Source organism: Pelodiscus sinensis, chromosome 7, assembly GCF_052426305.1.
Source record: "Pelodiscus sinensis isolate ZL-2025 chromosome 7, ASM5242630v1, whole genome shotgun sequence".
NCBI lineage: Eukaryota > Metazoa > Chordata > Testudines > Trionychidae > Pelodiscus > Pelodiscus sinensis.
In genome coordinates this window covers 3,981,960-3,996,411 of record NC_143058.1, presented here as the reverse complement: position 1 = coordinate 3,996,411, position 14,452 = coordinate 3,981,960, and the positions used below count along the sequence as shown (strand labels likewise).

General features: G+C 46.6%; 1 long non-coding RNA gene across 5 annotated transcripts in view; it reads left to right on the top strand.

The window, feature by feature from the left end:
* Window positions 1-1,681: 1,681 nt before the first annotated feature.
* The window catches only part of LOC112546075 (uncharacterized), a 30,270-nt gene continuing 17,499 nt past the window's right edge, over window positions 1,682-14,452 (top strand). The window contains exons 1-5 of one of the 5 annotated variants that reach the window (XR_003089705.3): window positions 1,682-1,909; window positions 2,468-2,713; window positions 8,962-9,253; window positions 9,886-10,104; window positions 12,501-13,291. This is a non-coding gene — a long non-coding RNA (uncharacterized LOC112546075). Of the gene's footprint in view, window positions 1,910-2,467; window positions 2,740-8,961; window positions 9,254-9,885; window positions 10,216-12,500; window positions 13,292-14,452 lie in introns of those variants that run through there. The other 4 variants (XR_003089704.3, XR_012905100.2, XR_012905101.2 and 1 more) reach the window with 4 other exon arrangements.

Sequence of the window (14,452 nt, the reverse complement as noted above, 5' to 3'; positions counted from 1 at the left end):
ATGTGCAGTGGGATGAAACATCTGCCCAAATACAGTCCTGTCCAAGATCTTAGGTATGTACTGGGGTTGGCAGCCCAAACTGCAGGGGTACATACAAGGAAGAATTTGCTTGTGTGAATTTTATAAACACATTAACCCAGGGGTTCTCAAACCTTGTGACACCGCGACCCCCCTCTAAGGGTATGTCTACACTAGATATTTAAATCCAGGGCTTGATTTGCAACTTCAAATGCCTACATTAGCCTCCCTAGTTCGAACTAGGGGACTAGTGTAGACATACTCTAAGTTGCTCGCGACTCCCGTAGGGGTCAGGACCCACAGTTTCAGAAATGTGGCATTAACCCATTGAGATCCTCATTCACACAAGCAACTCCATCCATATTTTATATATCTATATCTATATCTCTCTGCTTCTGTAACTTCTACTCCAATTCATCTGATGAAGTGGGTTTTTCCCATGCAAGCTTATACCCTAATCAATCTGTTAGCCTCTAAGGCAATGTCTACATTGCCAGGTTATTTCGAAATAACAACTCCCCAAATCACTATTTTGAAATAGCTCGATCACACTACTGGCAAGCCTTGAAATTCGTCCAAGGCAGGCTCCATTAATGTGGATGTGCTATCTCGACTTAGAGCTGCAGGAAGCACTGGGGAGTAATTCCTCTGAATGTCTCTGGGGAGCAGTCTTTTTCAAAATAACAGCCACTGAGCATCCACACTAACTCTATTTCCAACTAGCAATTTTGAAATAGGCATTATAGGTGACCCCTGCACTTACGACCTAATTGGTTCCCAGAGAACCATCCTAAGTCAAGCTGTCATAAGTTGAACCCTTATTTCCCATAGGTGTCGTACACTGTCATAAGTGCAAGCTGTGGACATAAACTGGGGTTTTTTAGGTGCTATCTCGCATGAAAAAATGGTCATAAATGCAGGGGGTTGTAAGGCGGGTGGTCATAAGTTGGGGGTCACCTGTATTCCGCATAGAACGAGGGGGTTATTATTTCAAAATAAGAAGCACGTTATTTCAAAATAATTTCAAAATAATGGGCTCGCGGTGTGGGTGCTCACCTTGTTATTTCGCAATAATGGTAGTTATTACAAAATAACTCTGGAGTGTAGACATGCCCTAAGGTGCCACAGGACTCCTTGTTGTTTCTGTAGGGTGGGGGGGGGGGAGAGCTTCTCACATAGCTTGGGACTCCCCTGAGACAAAAGGGATGCAAGCGGAATGTGTCAGAAAATATTAGCAAAAGGCATGAACAGGAAGAGGCTGAAGTACAAACAGGAAGAGGCTGAGGTAGAAACAGGAAGAGGCTGAGGTACAAACAGGAAGAGGCTGAGGTACAAACAGGAAGCGGCTGAGGTAGAAACAGGAAGAGGCTGAGGTACAAACAGGAAGAGGCTGATGTACAAACAGGAAGACCCCATCGTGGGGTCCAGCTACTCTACTAACTGAGCACTGAATGTACAAAGGTGCTTCATTTGGAATCCACAGCAAACAACATCAGTTTTGTAACCACATGTGGCCATCGCCACAACGTTCACGATGGCCGGTTTGGTTGGCAAGAGCTTCCCAGGAACATTCCCTAGCTGTGCCAGCAGATATCACCCCGGGAGGCAGACCCTCTATGACATCATAGTCGCTACAGACTATAATTGCCTGAGTCTAGTTGAGTCCCCCTCATAAGCTCACACACCATCCGAGCAGACAGGTTGGCTTGGCCCCACCAAGCAATGAGACCTCGCCTCCTGGGCGCTTGAGCCAACGAAGCCGAAGCAGAGATGGCGAGATGCCGACGCCAGCGCCGCCGCCGCCACCGCCGCAGGAGGCGTTCCCGCAGAAGGACAAGGAAGAACAGGAGAAGGTGCACCTGTAGAAGACCACCATTAAAGAAGAGGAAGGGTAAACACCATGCCCGTTTCATACTTAACGCGTTCTCTGTAGCTACTGAATATGAAGCGGAGGGACTGAGTGAGTAGTAAAGGGAGTTATATGCCGAGAAACCAGCATGGGGCAGCTAATTGGTCAGTGTGCAGGCAGATTAGATAGCTGTTTGGGTGTGCGGTGTAATTCCTTGTGGTGGGAGGGGCAAAGAGAGCAGTTGTCCCAGGTGACTCTAGCAGTAGCAGCAGTATCCAGGAGCTCTGGGCCAGAATTCACTATGCGGGGTGCTACGGGGTGCTCTGAAGGCCGGAGGGGGACCCCTAGCGCTGCGGCGCAGGCGGTGTTAAGGGATCGCTTCTTCCAGCCCTGCCCTTTCCTCCTGTGGCTCCGCCCCCTGGAAAGAGGCGGAGCTGGCCCTCCCCACACTTTGCCCCAGGGTCTGTGGTGGCTATCGGCCCCCCACTGCGTTAGTTAGCAATGTCTTTACTTTCACACAATGCTTGTATTGCTTATGGCTACCGATTCTTTGACTGGTTGGGTTTTCAGGGAGGGCCGTGTTCTGTCTTTTTGTGGCAGGGTACGTGCGTGTGATGACGACGTACTACTACAGGAGATGATCTGCGAGGCCTGTCTGTGGGCCGGTCTGGAGCCGTGCATCTCATCAGCAATCCCCCAGCCAACACGCCTCCTGCTTCTTGAGGGTGAAAATCAGCAACGCCCCTCACCGGAAACACCACAAGAGACAAGCCAGCTAACGGGGCACTCTGCAAGACCCAGGAGGCTTCCTGCCACCAACCTGCCAGTAAAGCTGTAAAATGCATGGTGTGTCAGCACATCCTTGGGAAAGGGTAGGCCATCCCGGTACACCCCCTTGTGGCCAGGTGTCAGCTCCACCTTACTTCCCTCAGTTGGACATCGGTACGTCCCCTTTCACCGACTGGGGCAAGACGGGGAAAGACCCTCACCTCCACTCAGTGTTCCTCAACTTAACTTCCACAAAGTCTCTGTGTCTGCTCATACTCATTTACGGGAGCCAGAGAGAAATGACCAGCCCTTGTCGCTCCCCTATCAGCTTCCTGTTGCCAGATGAATAGCCTCTGGAAGTGGAAGGAGTCACTTTAATTATACCCAGAGGCTATGTCTACACTGGCATGATTTTCCGGAAATGCTTTTAACGGAAAAGTTTTCCGTTAAAAGCATTTTCGGAAAAGCGCGTCTAGATTAGCAGGACGCTTTTCCGCAAAAGCACTTTTTGCAGAAAAGCGTCCGTGGCCAATCTAGATGTGCTTTTCCGCAAAAAACCCCCGATTGCCATTTTCGCGATCGGGGCTTTTTTGCGGGAAACAAATCTCTGCTGTCTACACTGGCCCTTTTGCGCAAAAGTTTTTCGGAAAAAGACTTTTGCCCGAACGGGAGCAGCATAGTATTTCCGCAAAAGCACTGCCAATCTTACATGAGATCGTCTGTGCTTTTGCAGAAATTCAAGCGGCTAGTGTAGACAGCTGGCAAGTTTTTCCGTAAAAGCAGCTGCTTTTCCGGAAAAAGTGGCCAGTCTAGACACAGCCACAAGGGGTAGCTGAGTTAGTCTGAAAAACTTAAAAACCAACAAATGGTCGGGTAGCACTTTAAAGACTAACAAAACTTGTAGATGGCATCATGAGCTTTCGTGGGCATAGCCCACTTCTTCAGATGATACCCAGACTGTTTTTGTTGTCATTTCCTGTTTGTTTCTTAAAGGGCTAGGACATTCCTTCTCAATCCCACAGACATTTTCAACATCAGATCGGCCACACTGGGTCAGACTAAAGGTCTATCAAGCCCAGTGTCCTGTCTTCCCACAGTGGCCAATGCCAGGTGCCCCAAAGGGAGTGAACAGAACAGGGAATCATCAAGTGATACCTCCTCTGTCGCTCATTCCCAGCCTCTGACAAACAGAGACTAGGGACACCATTCACCCCAAACCTGGCTAATAAGTATTGATGGACCTAACCTCCATGAATATATCTAGTTCTTGTTTGAATGCTGTGAAATTCCTGGCTTTCACAACATCCTCCGGCAAGGAGTTCCACAGGTGGACTGTGTGCTGTGTGAAGAAATATTTTGTCTTGTTTGGTTTGAACCTGCTGCCTATTAATTAAGCTTGCTGTGTTTATGTGCATGTAGAACAGCAATACAAAACTATCATGCGATACCTGCTCGGAATGTTTGCTCACAGTCCCAGCCATGTAGACACCTGATAAGCAGCGGAGTAAGCGCGATACTGTTTTCTTGCTACAGAAACGAGCATCTCTGTCCTGAGTTTAGCCCAGGTTACTCATTTTTGGGATTCATTTCTAAAAATTATGATCAAAAGCACCCTCCTGAGTGTTAACAGTAAAATACCAGAAAGGTTCATATGTGTGGAAGACCGAAATTACGCACGTGAACTAAGCACTTTAAAAGAATTAGTCCTAATTGGCCTCACAAGTGTGCTGCCCTCTTTCACTGAAGCGTAAATGTTCAAATGCTTTATTAAAAGGGACATTTCATGATCCTCCTGGGATTTCTGGCTAAACTAAAAAAAAAGGAGGGGGAAGGGGGGAATACTTTTATCCCTGATGTAATTTTATTGGCCTAGTCAAGATAACACCAGAGATGAATTTGGCCTATGAGGTGTCTTCTATCAGCTGCCTACTGCATTAAAAACATGAACAATAACAACACATAGACAAACGTAATGCCATGGATTCTAGTGATATAATTCTGAGCTCACAACAGTTGTGCGCTGGCGTGTACTGGCCCATCACTGTTGGCAAAGAAGTGACTTGAGGCTTACGTGAATGTGAAAGAAGATTCTGTTAAGGGCTTGTAAATTTCTACTACTAATAGTTTAACAACTATGGAAGAAATCAGGAGATCTTTTTATTTCCTTTGTGAACCAGGTTTTCTAGAACAGAATAAGACCATGTGCACTGTAGTCTTTAGCCACTGCCTGGAAATGTCTTTCTTATGTTCTCCCTTCACATCGAGAGGAAGAAAATCTCTCTCTCACGGAAGCTGATGTGGTACTTCAACAAACTTCGAATTCCTCCAGTTTGGTGGTTTGACTTTGGGAGCTGATAGGCACCTTTGATTCACAGATTGTAAGGCAGGAGGCCTTTACTGTGGGCATCAACATGAATGGTTTTGCTTGATTCAGTCATCCACAGTTTAATTGTTGGCAGATTGGGAGATCATTTTCTGAGTGCCAGGGGTGTTGTACGAAACCCAGGTGACTTGGCCAAATTCCAGCATTCTGTCATAGAACCCAGTGATATCTCCTACGCAGCCCGTAGCTCAATATAGAAATGGAAGCTAAGCAAATTCACACTGGAAATAAGGTATAAGAACACAAGAACGGCCATACTCGGTCAGACCAAAGGTCCATCTAGCCCAGGATCCTCTCTGCTGACAGTGGCCAGTACCAGATGCTCCAGAGGGAGGGATCGCAACAGGTAATCCTCACGTGATCCCTCCCCTGTCACCCACTTCCAGAGAAACAGGGGCTATCCATTCCTATCCATCCTGGCTAATAGCCATTGATGGACCTCACCTCCATGAATCTATCTAGCTCTTTTTTGAACTCTGTTAAAGTTCTAGCCTTCACCGCATCCTCTGGCAAGGAGTTCCACAGGTTAACTGTGCGCTGAGTGAAGAAAAACTTCCTTTTGGAAGTATAAATGGATAGTGGTAAGAATCATTAACCATTCAAACAATTTACAAGAGTCATGGAGGATTCTCAACCACTGACCATTTTTCTATGAAGATTGACTATCTAAAAGGGCTGCTCTATGGATTGTTTTGAGGAAGTTCTATGATCAGACTAGATACAACTGTCCCTTTTGGACATCACATCTATGAATTTTTATTATATTATAGATACGTTTATGAGAAAGCAAATCAAAGTTGATGGAGCCAAACGACCTAACTACATGCTTTTTCCAATTGTAACCTTCACATCTTGAAGAAGCACAGAACTTGTGTGTAAGACTTGATGAAAATATACCAGATGGCTCACAAAATCCTTTAATATCAGTAGACAAAGCGTTCCTTACAATCAAAACACTATGGGTGTGTCTAGACTACATGCCTCCTTCGACGGAGGCATGTAGATTAGCCAGATCGGAAGAGGGAAATTTAAATTTAAATGAAGCCGCGATTATTTTAATCGCGGCTTCATTTCCCTCTTCCGATCTGGCTAATCTACATGCCTCCGTCGAAGGAGGCATGTAGTCTAGACACACCCTATGGTCTTTATGACAGAAGCAATAAAAAAATAAATATCCATAACAATCATAGCACTAGACAAAAATAAAGCCCCTGATTCTGTTTATCTACCTTCATAACTTGGTATCCATAATGTGACATGGTCCTTTGTCACAGTCATTGTGATTGATGCATACCAACAACATGACATTGAATCCAGGTTTGAAAATGACTGAGTTAAGTTTCAGGGTGATTTGTTTTTAAGGGTCATATTCCGCTACCCTTCATAAATGCCTCACTTCACAAAGTGACATCACAGGACTGGCTGGAAAATCCTAGAATCCTAGGGGGGGCAGAGACCTCAGGAGTCATCGAGTACAGCTCCCTGCCCAAAGTAGGACCAACCCCAACTCAATCAACCCAGCCAGGGCTTGGTCAAGTTGAAACTTAAACACCTCTAGGGATGGAGATTCCACTCCCTCCCTAGGGAACCCATCCCAGTGCTTTCTCACCCTCCTAGGGAAATAGTTTTTCCTAATATCCAACCTAGACCTCCCCCACTGCAATTTGAGCCCATTGCTCCTTGTTCTGGTCATCTGCCCCCACTGAGATAACAAAAGAACAATTCATTTGGGCAAAAAACCACTGAGGCTTCAAAATTGTGTTCCGATGCAGAATGACAACACAACTCTTGACTTTTTTTGTGAAAAGGGTGATGCACTAGATTCCAGCATCAGCAATACCCCATGGTCAAAGCACCTACCTAGAATGTGGAAGACCCGTGTTCAAGGCCTTTCCTTAGAGCAGAACTTGAACGTGGGTCTCCCACATGAAGATGCTGGTCATCAGGCTATGGACTATTCTGGGATTTCCGACCCTCAATTTTCCAAATGAACATTTTCCAATCAGCGGTAATCAATATGGCTGTGTGCGCAGTAAGTTACTACCCCCTGTGACCCATAGGGACTGATGCATTAACATTAACATTCCATTAACAGGTGTGTTGTGAGCAAGACACGAGAAGTCATTCTTCCGCTCTACTCTGCGCTGGTTAGGCCTCAGTTGGAGTATTGTGTCCAATTCTGGGCACCGCATTTCAAGAAAGACGTGGAGAAATTGGAGAGGGACCAGAGAAGAGCAACAAGAATGAGTAAAGGTCTAGAGAACATGAGCTATGAGGGAAGGCTGAAAGAACTGGGTTTCTTTAGTTTAGAAAAGAGAAGATTGAGGGGGGACATGACAGTAGTTTTCAGGTATCTAAAAGGGCATCATTAGGCGGAGGGAGAAAACTTGTTCATCTTGGCCTCTGAGGATAGAACAAGAAGCAATGGGCTTAAACTGCAGCAAGGGAGGTTTAGATTGGACATTAGGAAAAAGTTCCTAACTGTCAGGGTGGTCAAACACTGGAATAAATTGCCCGGGGAATCCCCATCTGTGGAGATATTTAAGAGTAGGTTAGATAAACATCTATCAGGGATGGTCTAGACAGTATTTGGTCCTGCCATGGGGGCAAGGGACTGGACTCGATGACCTCTCAAAGTCCCTTCCAATGCTAGTGTTTTATGATTCTATGATGCGTTGACAGAGCTGCCTATGGGAGACATGGGTCTCAGTCTGATAGAAGTTAGGAAGCACAGGAGGCTGGGCAGAAAATCCAGATCCATGCCTCAAATGGCATTCTGGAGAGATCTGGTTAGTTTCCGCTCAGTGGTCATGTCTTATGGTTCTGCCCAAACATCCAAGCTTTTTGGTGGCGTCCAATCCCGATTTGAAACAACAACCCCATGGAAGCTCCTGTTGGGAGGAAAGCAGAAAAGGTCTCATCTCCCAAGTTCACTAAAGCCTCAAGATGAGGCTCTGAAGACCATCAATGATGTACAGTACTCTGGTAGGGTCACTTCAATTTCCATGCAGGTCCTACAGCATTCATGGCCTCTTCTAGGCACATTGTTCGATTTCCTCTTCCATAAGACGCAGTAACAGTTCTCTGGGTAATTATTTTCGCCAAGTACCATGTGAGCCTGAAAAGCAGAGAGACAAGCACACCGAACTATTGGGAGGATGGTCTTTGTTTCTTTATTTCCGGGGGCCGAGGGGGCAATTCGTGATCTCATTGCAATTTAATTGTGACAAGGCACATGACATGCTTTGATGGGAAGTCACGGAAGACATCGTTCATGGAAATGAGTTAGAAACCTCCCTCTCCTCATTTTTACTCCTCGGCACTCATCCCGGTGGTGGGTCCTGCTACTTCCCCTTTCTTTTGATTACTTTTCCTTTCATTCTCCCACCAAAGAGGAGCCGACGAGGAGGAAATGGCCAGCAAAGGATGGTGCTGCGTGTATGGGTCTATGAGCACTGTGTTTCCCTATGGGCTGCAGATACCATAGATGTTGTTTCCTGTGTGTTTTAATTCCTCTTCTGGGGGGATCAGTTGTTGTTATCCTAGAATCCTAGAATTCTAGAACTGGAAGGGACCTCAAGAGGACATCAAGCAGGACCAAGCACCATCTAGACCATCCCTGACGGGTGTCTATCCAATCTGCTCTTAAATATCTCCAGTGATGGCGATTCCACAACCTCCCCAGGTAATTTATTCTAGTGTATAACCACTATGACAGATAGGAAGTTTTTCCTAATGTCCAACCTAAACCTCCCTTGCTGCAGTTTTAAACCCATTGCTTCTTGTCCTATCCTCAGAGACCAAGGAGAACAATTATGCAGGTAAAGGCCAGTTGCAAAGCAGTTTCTTTAACGATGGGAAAGCTATTGGCTGCGTATGATTATGTATGGCCAAAGTGGACCATTATGAGGTATGGGTTGCAAACCCAATCTAACCCTCGTAGGTCATAATCGTTGGCCTCTTGAGATACATGGCAGAGATGCGTCAACTCACCACCTGAAGGAGGCCAATACCATCCACCAAGACAGGCGAATGGCCCCATGGAGAAACAGCCATTCAGCTGCTGCAGAGATCTTGGAAACAGGAAACGATGAGATACAGGCGATACCACAGGCACCGAAGCAGAAGAACCTCCCGTTTTAGAAGACACGCCAGGGACAGGAAGCAAGGAGCAAAGAGAGGCAGGAGGAGACGCAGAAGGAGGAGACGCAGGAGGAGGAGAGGCAGAAAAGGAGGTACAGCCTTATACAGGATTTAATATTATGACTAGCTACAAGGTGTATGTTCACCCTCTGCTGGAAGGAATCAGAACTTTTGAACTGAGGGTCATAGGCCCTCTAGTGCTAATAGTTGTGCAAGACTCTCTTTGAGAGTAGCTTCTGGGATTCTATTCCTGCTGCCACTGTGAAATTTGCAGCGATCACCATAAAGCCCTAGCTGGTCATGGATGTGATATAATGGTCGATACATTTATTATAGCTGTCCGGTATGAGTTGGGAAGTCACCACCACAGAACCCTAGCTCTTTGCTGCTCATCCGGATAGAGAATGACACCACCTGGACTATCTGGAGGCACGCCATTACTCTCGGAACATGGCACAGGATGGTCACCGGCAAAGGAGATGTTCCGATCACCTTCAACAGCCACTGAATCTATGTGTCCCACTAAATCTTTAGTCTCCCGGGGGAATTTTCAGCAAAGGGGCCAATTAGTGGCATTGGTGCTAGAGGCCTTTATGGGACCATATGCCCACCACATAATTCAAATTCTCAGAGGGTCCAATGTATTTTTGCCACTGCCAACCTGGAACCGTGTCGGAGCTAAGTGCATTTTACCAGACTTTTCTTTCTATTCTCTTTTCTGCAGGTGAAACCCACTGCCACTATAGGATACGTGTGATGTATTAAGCCTTCTGCTGCATCCCGTCCTATATCCTGTAACATATAAACAATCCCATTGGGACCATCTTGACTTCTGGGAGCACAAGGACTAAGAACCACTGGCCATAAGAACCACCTGGTAGTAAACTTGGTTGAACGAATCGTATGCTGTGATTTTACTTTGTATCACCGGGGTCTTTACCAGGTAACTTTTCTAGTCTTTTCTAGGGTTAGGATGATTCCTTAAAGGTGTTTCTTCTAATAGTGGCCATTTGAGGACAGCGTTCTGAGAACAAATGAGGAAGCGGCTTTCTAGGTAGGTAAAGACCCTGGAAAACATTTATTGTGCGGAATGTCTAACAGTCACATCTTGGCTGCGTCTAGACTGGCAAGTTTTTCCGGAAAATCAGCCGCTTTTGTGGAAAAACTTGCCAGCTGTCTACACTGGCCGCTTGAATTTCCACAAAAGCACTGACTTCCTACTGTCTGAAATCAGTGCTTCTTGTGGAAATACTATGCTGCTCCCGTTCGGGCAAAAGTCCCTTTTGCGCAAAGCTTTTGTGCAAAAGGGCCAGTGTAGACAGCTCAGATTTGTTTTGCACAAAAAAGCCCCGATCGCGAAAATGGCGATTGGGGCTTTTTTTTGCGGAAAAGCACGTCTAGATTGGCATGGATGCTTTTCCGCAAAAAGTGCTTTTGCGGAAAAGCGTCCGTGCCAATCTAGACGCTCTTTTCCGCAAATGCTTTTAACGGAAAAACTTTTCCGTTAAAAGCATTTGCGGAAAATCATGCCAGTCTAGACGTAGCCCTTCTGTTTCACTGAAAACACCCTGGTGACGTCTACACTGCAGGTTTCTTGTGCAAGAAGCCTTTTGCGCAAGAGTTTTTGTGCACAACTTCTTGCGCAAGAGCACGTCTACACTTCAAAGCGCATCGCAAAAGTGATGTGCTTTTGAGCAAAAGAGCGTCCACACTGCATGGCTTTTTCCCATAGGGGTTTCTTGCACATACCCAGCATACAGAGTATGCATCATGGGTTTGCAGGCAGTTCTCCCCCCCCTAGGCACCAGGGAGCAACTTACAACCACTGGAAAAGAGCAGAACCTAGAACTCTGACCCCCTTCTCAGAAGCCCTGGCCCCAGGGCTACTGATGGGGGTGATAACCGGCTTTACTGATTGGCCAGACTACCTCATTTAAACCAAAGGATGGCACAGGAAGTTATCTGAACATCCGAGAAGCGTCCTGAGAGGGTGCAGGTGCACTGGGCCTGGTTCTGGTTTGATCCCTGGTTTCTGATTCTGGCTCTGATGCCTGGCTTGGAGTCTAGCCCTGACCACTAGGACCGACTGTCCAGTCCTGACATACCACCTGCATTCCTGCTGCCTAGATCTATAACCTTGCATTCGGCATCCAACTGATGGTGGATCAGCAAGTCTACTAAGGATTAAAACTCCTTTGCATGGCAGATTCCCCCAAACATAGTCCTCCCTAGCCACATCAGCTGGTCTCCACTGCCCGTTGGAAGAGATAGGCTTTGCCATATGCCCATACGTTCAATAGGTTCCTGATCCTTGGGCCTGCCAGGAGTTCAGGGACTGGACTAGATGACCTCTCGAGGTTCCTTCCAGCCCTCTGATTCTATGCTACTATGGATGGGGCAAGGAAAAGCAAGGGAAAAGCAACCTCACCCACAATGCTCCATCAGCAACGCCCCCTCTTGCTGGGTGAAGCTCCTCTTTAGGGGCAGGGCAGAATTTCACCCAGGCTCTCTGCTCCCGTCTACTCATCCAGAAGCAGCTGGGAGTCTAACCCTAGTTGAGGGCTTTGGTACCAAATGTTGTGTGGGTTCTCTCAGTCCGAGGGACTGATGGAGACCACTGAGGAGCCGGAATGTAGCCGTAATCCCAAGAACATGATGGAGCTAGGTGGAGCTACTATAAGATGGGAGCATAACTGGCTGGATCACCGTTCTCAGAGAGTGGTTATTAACAGTTCACGGTCATGCTGGAAGGGCATAACAAGTGGGGTTCCGCAGGGGTCTGTTTTGGGGGTGGTTCTGTTCAACATCATCATCAGTGATTTAGATGATGGCATAGAGAGCATGATTATTAAGTTTGCAGATGATACCAAGTTGGGAGGGGTTGCAAGTGCTTTGGAGGACAGGGTCAAAATTCAAAATGAACTGGAAAAACTAGAAAATGGTCTCAGGTAAACAGGATGACGTTTAATAAGGACAAATGCAAAGTGCTCCACTTAGGAAGGTACAATCAGTTTCACACACACTGAACAGGAAGCGACCGTCTGGGAAGGAGTCCGGCAGAAAGGGATCTAGGGGCCATAGTGGACCACAAGCTAAATATGAACCAACAGTGTGACGCTGTTGCAATAAATTGGCTAAGGGGGTTGTGGATCTCCATCACTGGAGATATTGAAGAGCAAGTTAGACAGACACCTGTCAGGAATGGTCTAGACAGTGCTTGGTCCTGCCGGGAGGGCAGGGGACTGGACGTGATGACCTCTTGAGGTCCCTTCCAGTTCTAGTGTTCTGTGAGGCTATGATTCTATGAACATCACAAGCTGACCTGCCCTTTCATGGCAGGTGGAGCAGTAGAGTCGCATTCTGGCCACGTTGTGGAAGGCATCACGTTCTCCACCAGCCTCTGCGGAGGTAAATGACAGCAGCTGGGCCATGTTCCCTGAAATGGCTCAACAGGAAGGCCCTTCCCAGCTCTTCTCTGGCCTGCTTCTCTGCCCTCATTTCCTCCTGCCTCCCTCTCCTTGTGGGAGGAAGGGATGGGCTGAGGTGGACGCCCTGTCCGCGGAAGAACATGCTGCACCCAAGGAGACCGCAGGGAAATGGCCTATGACATAATAGGTGGAGCGCCTAAAGGCCAGGTGGTGTCACCTCACCGACAAGGACTCGTTAATACTCCACCCTTGACAGCCTGCTAGTTTTCATCTCTGCTTCTTCCACTGCTCCCACCTCGGAGGTGCAGAGCGAGCAGGTGAGGCGCTGGGTTTTTTTGCGACCAATCAGACGACTCTCCTGCCTTTTCCTGTCACTACCATGGCATCATTTTTGCCCCGACCACCGTTAGTCTTCCCTCATGCCAGTGACCTCTCCGAGCACAGCGTCTGCTCCGGTTATGAAAGATGAAACAAAGCCGAGAGGATGCTAATCCTCACACAGGTCCATGACACAGTCAATGAAATCTACATCCAGCCAGATGGTAACCTTAGGGCGGATGCTGTGTTCTTCAGCTCGGATGCTTGGAAGTTCTGCACTGCTATTGCTGAAGAGTTTGCTGCAGAAGCGTAGGACACAAGGAAAGATGCTTGAAAGAAGGATAGAATGTTTTCAGAATAATAAAGAGAATGAATTGAACAGGGTTCAGAAAAGAGCTTGATAGATTCATGGAGGTTAAGTCCATCAATGGCGATTAGCCAGGATGGGTAGGAATGGTGTCCCAGCCTCTGTTTGTCTGGAAATGGGTGGCAGGGGACGGATCACATGAAGATAACCTGGTGTGTTTCCTCCCTCTGGGGCAACTGGTATTGGTCACTGTCAGCAGACAGAATACTGGGCTAGATGGAGCTTTGGTCTGACCCAGGATGGCTGTTCTTCTGTTTTGACCATTTGTGTGGTTAGAACTGTAAAAATCGCTTCCAATTTCATAATATTTTGCTCTTGAAAGCGCCTTACAAATATTAATAAGTTGAGCTTGTCTGGGTATCATTTTACACTTGACTTGCACATGTGACAATGATTGTAGAAGGCACAAGGCAGCAGTGGAGAAACGAGTCTCTCAAGTCGCTAATTCAGTAGGTCACACAGTTCCTAATAAACCAAAGCTCCAGTCTGGTGTTAGGTTCTGTGATGCTGCAGATGGATCTGTAAATGCCAGGCACATAGCAGATTTTTCAGTTCACTGGGAATCTTGAAAAGTAAATAAAAAATTGGTTTGGGTCGGAAACCAAATGACTTTTTTGGGAATGTTTCCAGGCCTCAAAATCAAATCCAAACCCAACATGGGGGTCAAATACAAATGTTTCCCACCACTCAATGCTTTGTTTTGATTTTGAGTTTTTGAAGGCTTAAAAGCATAAAATGTCAGGTGATTTCACAGTCAAAAGTCCTTTTCAACAGCAAACATGGAATTGTATGTTTCAAAACCAGTGAAATGAAACTTTTCAGTTTGCTTAGTTTTAGAGTTTTAATTTTTTTTTCCAGATGAACAATTCTACTAAATCAGCAACATGTGCTCACCTCAAATGTTTTGGTCAACATTTTTGGCCCCATTTATTAGGTGTACGGTCTTTCATTAGAGACATAAAACTATTGACTTCCTTATGGTTACTAAAAATCTGTTGGCTGGTATTTCAGGAACAGGGTGTTAACATTGGTGTTCCAGTCAAATGCCAACAGATACATGCTGGAGGGTAGGGATAGGGTCCAGAGTGACCTAGACAAATTGGAGGATTGGGCCAAAAGAAATCTGATCAGGTTCCACAAGGGCAAACGCAGAGTCCTGCACTTGGGACGGAAGAATC